The sequence below is a fragment of the Nuphar pumila genome, chromosome 8 (assembly GCF_984573655.1).
Source record: "Nuphar pumila chromosome 8, dmNupPumi1.hap1.1, whole genome shotgun sequence".
Taxonomy (NCBI): domain Eukaryota; kingdom Viridiplantae; phylum Streptophyta; class Magnoliopsida; order Nymphaeales; family Nymphaeaceae; genus Nuphar; species Nuphar pumila.
The window spans coordinates 48016681-48022217 of NC_143256.1; positions in this window are offsets into that span (position 1 = coordinate 48016681).

Below are 5537 nucleotides of genomic sequence, written 5' to 3' on the forward strand. Positions count from 1 at the left end.
AAAAGGAGGTGTTTGCAAAACGAACTTTCGAAGAGAAATTAAGCTTTCCTCAAAACTTCCTAACATTAGGCTTCTCTTATGGAAAGGGGGCCGGTAATGATGAGGTCGGTGAATTGGTCATGAAGGAACGAGTCCATCACACTCTCCCTGAAAAGAGGGTCCTTCATGATGAAATGGCCTAGTTTGAAATTGCGGTCACAAGGAAAGCGAGCTTCCGTCGAAGCTCTCCCTGAATTAAGGGTTCCTTGTATGAAATTGGAAATTTGTTTTGCAAACGGTTCACATAGACACGAGTCCCTTCAAACTCTCCCTGAAAAGGGGCTAGGTGAACAAAGGATAGCATGCGAAAAGAACGAGCTCCCTTGAACTCTCCCTGTACAAAGGGTCTCTCGCAAGAGGAAATGATTGGAATTGGTATGAAATTGGAATTTGGAAAATTTAAAATTTTGAAATTTGGAATTTGAAATTGGAAATTTGGAAATTTGGAAATTGATATTTGGAAACTGGAAATTGATTGACTCGAAGGTCAAAATTGGTTGACCCAAATGTCGAAATCGGAAATTTGGAATTTGAAAATTGGAAATTGGAAATTGGGAAATTGATTGACCCGAAGGTCGAAATTGGAAATTTTGGAAATTGATTGGCCCGAAGGTCGAAATTGGAAATTGAGTGACCCGAAGATCGAATTTGAAAATTGGTTGACCCAGAGGTCGAAATTGGAAATTTGGAAATTGGGTGGCTCGAGGGCCGAATTGGTAATTGAAATTTGAACTTTGATGAATGATCAGCACAAAGACTGAACCCGAGAGGTTGACTGATACGACCCACCAGTGAGACACTAACACAAGTGCTCAATCTTGAAAGAACACCAGCATGAATACCGGGTTTTGAAAATATGTCAACATAGACATTGGATTTTAAAAATATATCAGTTCGAGCACTGAATTTTGGAAGTGTACCAGTTTGAGCACTGGATTTCAAAATTGTACCAGTTCAAGCACTGAGTTTTGAAAATATACCTTGTTTTTAATTTGAAATTTGAATTTTTAAAAGAGACCTATGCTCTTAAAGTATTTGGGAATTGTAACGAGAATGATTGTCGGGGTCTCAGGATTATCCCTTATCCTGAATGGGTAGCGAACTTGATGCAAATGCATGCCAATGAATGCAGATGTATGCAAATATGAAAATGATATAAATGAATGCACATGCGTGCAAAATGAGAGATTTGTTTATCCTGCCTGCATACAGGATATTTGTAGATAAAAACAAAATTTTTAAAAAAAATGCCCCAGTATAACTAGGAAAGGAGATTTTAACCATTATTGAACAAAATTTGGAGGAATTACAAAGAATAAGACATGGTTTAAGTATAGAATTTTTTCAAATGCCGAGCATTGATGGGATCTGGTAATTCCACTCCGTCAGCATTTATGAGCCGATATGAATTACGAGGTAATGCCTCTTTGACAACATAGGGACCTTCCCAATTTGGTGACCACTTGCCACCTGGGCGGTGCTTGAGATAAGCCGTTGATCTGAGCACTAGATCATTGACTCGAAATTTTCTTTCAATGACTGATTTTGCATATTGTCTGTCTATCTTCTGACGATATGATTGAGCGTGCTCTGCTGCTCTGAGTCTTCTTTCATCTAGCAAATCAAGTTGTACTAGCCGTTGTTGCTGATACTGATAAAAAGGTAATTCTATAAGTGATGCAAATTTTAGAGCAGGTTTCTGAACATGTAGAAGCAGTACTACTTCAGTTCCGTAGACAAGTTCTGACAAAGTAGCTTTAATTGGAGTTCGAATGGTGGTTCTGTATGCTCACAATGCTTCATGGATCTTCTCATGCCAGTCACGACCTGTTTTCAAAGTTCGCTCCAAGATTCTAATAAGAATTTTATTGGTGGCCTCTGCCTGACCATTCCCTTGAGGATAATAAGGAGCGGAGAAATGATGGTGGATTTTGAACTTCGAACAGAAAGTTCTCATTTTCTCATTCTTGAAATGATTGCCATTATCTAACACAATATCATGCGGTATGCCAAAACGACATAGGATATTTTTGTGGATGAACGAGACCACATGTCGACCTTCTACTATGCGTAGAGTGATAGCTTCGACCCATTTAGTAAAATATTCTGTTGCGGCAAGAAAATATTTGTAGCTGTTTGAAGCAGAAGTGATGGGGCCAACAACATCAAAAGCCCACATAGAAAATGGCCATGGTGAGACGACAGATTGCAAATATGTCGCTGGCGCATGAATGGAAGGTGCATGCATCTGGCATTGAACGCACTTCTTCACAAAACGATAACAATCTTGTTGCATAGTTCTCCAGTAATATCCTGCTCGGATGATTTGTTTGACAAGAGTTTGGTAGCCGACGTGACCATCGCAAATGCCTTCGTGTACCTCCCGCATGACTTCTTTGGCTTCATCTTCATCTAGGCATCTGGCATATTTAGAACTGAATCCACGATGATAGAGGACATCGGCAATAATAAAATATCGGGCAGATACATGCCAAATCGCTCGTTACTCTTACCAGTGATATTCTAAGAGAAGGAGACAGATGTCTTCTTTTTTATGGGAGCCTTTCTGAAACAGTCCTTAGCTTGCTCAGACATCATCCTAATCATCATTTTCTTGAACATCTGATATGTAGTAGGATCAATGCCATCCCTATCATTCAAACTCTGTCTTCTGGCAAATCTTGGAGAATCCATTTCTTCTTGCCTGCTTCTAAAATCACTGATGCCCTGATACAGTGGTGTCTTCTTGCTTGATCTGATCTGAACCACTTGGGAATACTGATGCTCTTTGTAGAATGGATGATTAAATTTCGATGATGAAGATTCAAGATAGAAATGAATATAGTAAAAATATTTGATGAGAATTTGATAGATAATTGAAAGAACATCCCATTACTAGGGATTGGGTCGCCGCTGGAGTCACGACAATTATGTTGTCATTCTTTACAAGGAGAACGAACAACTACAAATATGCCTTGTCACCTAGGCGAGGTTATCAAACCATGATAGAATGAAAATTGAAGGATTTTTTTTTTCTTTATTGAAGGAAAAATATGATTGCATCAATAGTGGACTTGAGAAAGAGGGAGTATATAGACAGTCTGTCACCACTCTTAACGATCAACAGAGACACGAGGACCAAGGAAAAGAGTGAGAATGATGAGAGAATCCCAGCCATATATGGCAGAATGGTATGCTCCGGACCACTGTGCTGATGTAAGGTCGAACTCTGGCACGACTCCAGATAGCAGCCGCATCTCTATGTGCTTCTGTCTCTGAGAAAACTGTCGAACACACCGCTCCGGATGATAGTAAGCACAGAAGAATGGACCAAGCAACTTGAATCTCTTGCCATATGCATAGGTGTATCTGGGAGGCGATAATTCTCGATCAAAATAGTCCCACACCACTTCTTCTTCCTGCAGATAGTCGATCAGGAATCGGTACCGCGCAACTGGAAGGAGCTCCTTACCGTTGTATCTGAATGAACTAGCTCTGGTTGGTACATGCTGAAGGAACCAAGATTGAAGAGCATAAGTACATCCCTCGACTAAGATGGACTCTCCAAGTGTGAAGCGGGTCAGTCCTCTGTATAGAAAAGCAAGCGCGGCCATGGCTATCGAGAGACGGCTGGTCTGTCGACTTCCCCATCTTCTCAAAAGTTGAACTATTCTGACATCCACATAATTTTGTCCATCTGGAAAGAAAGCAAGTCCCACAGTACACAAAACCATCGCATGCTGAATTCTCTCTCGAGCTGTCCTGGACAACAAGCTGACTTCTGCGAATTCTCCATACTGTCGGTAGATCTCGATCAGACTCACGTATTCATTCCCATTTTCTTCAATCAGTGGCCAAGACTTGCCCCCTGTCATGCGAGCTACGACATCTTTGGGATCCAGACCCTTGACATTGATCAGAAATTGCTGCTCTAATGGATCTCCAGGCTGATCGACTGGCTCGGGCAGTCCCATAATCTCTGAAAATTCATCCATCAGTATTGTCATCTCGCCCCACGGGAACCAGAACGTGCAAGTGCGCGGATTCCACCGCTCCGCCAGTGCATGAATCAGATTGCCGTTGACTGTCAACTTTCCCACTGCAGATGCCAATTCCAACCCACAATCGCTCAAGTGGTCCGGAAACATACGAGAGAAATTTTTGAACCAGACATAATACCACCGGGGGAAGAAGGGTCCGGTGCTAAGAGATCGATGCTCAGGAAGACTTTGTCGCACCTCATAGGAGATGTGACCCTCAGGAAAAACAGAATCGAGCTGACTGGATGCCATTGGACTGAAAGACAAGAAGACTGGAATTAGACTTTGGAAAAATATAAGAAATTTGAAAATTGCAGGCAGGATAAAATGAAAGCTGGAAATTCGAAGTCCAGAGGAACGAAAGAATGGAAAATTTCCTGGAGTTTTGAAGGAAAAGGTGGATAATTTAGAAAAATCGTCCAGGGTTTTTGAGAAAAAGGTGATATTTCATAAAAGATGAAAAATGAGGTATTTTGGAAAATTGTTTGGTATTTTGGAAAACTTGGGAAAAATATGAGAAAATAAGGCGAAAATGAATATCATATATACAATTACAAACAATTATGCACATACAGCAATCCCTAGGAAGCCAACTCTAAATGCATTGATTTTGAAAGAGCTTTAGGACCCTAATCCTGACTCTAGGCTTAGATCAACTGTGTCCAATCATGCTATGCCGATATACTCGAGCCGAGGCTCGATGTACGTGGCATAAAACTCATCTCCGGGTCTAGGCTTGTGTTTTCCCAACATCCTTGAGCGCCTGCCGATATACGTTGGACTATGGCCCTTGGTACGTGGCAGGGGGGCGTTAGCCCAAATAAGTGGCCCAGTTGTGAGGCTCTGTCCCGAACTATGGTTCTGGAAGAGAGCCCAGCAACGTGAAGACCGGGTAGACATAGGTGGGGTGGTTTTTGAAATATGATCACATGCAGGCAAACAGAGGGCTCTAAGTCCTAAAGAGATAGAATTTTGAAAACTTTTGAAGAAGCAAACATTGTTTTCATACAAGTCCTAGATTGAGGAGTGTTGTATTTTAGACCTAAGTCTATGTGAGCATGCATAATTCTCCTCAATATGGTCCTACCAAACCATGCCTAATCTACATGCAATCCATGTCAGCTGGGTTCAAGTCTAGGCTCCTAGGTTCACATGATATCAGAAATTAAAGCTGACATTTCATAGAACATAATTTTGACAATTGGGCTAAGTTAAAGCACATAATTGATCAGGCGAAGACAGGTCCCATCTCGGTCGCCAAACTTGTTATCATCGCAAAATTGTTCCCCTCCCTTGCGAGAGAGAAACGAATTTCGCGAGTCAAACTCGACCAAAGTTTTGAAATTGGTTTTAAAAATTACTCGCCTCCGTTTTGAAAATTTGCGGGAAAATTCCGTAGAATGGGATCCGCCTGTCGGTACGAGGTTCAACCGTTCCTGGCGCCTTTACCAGGGGTAA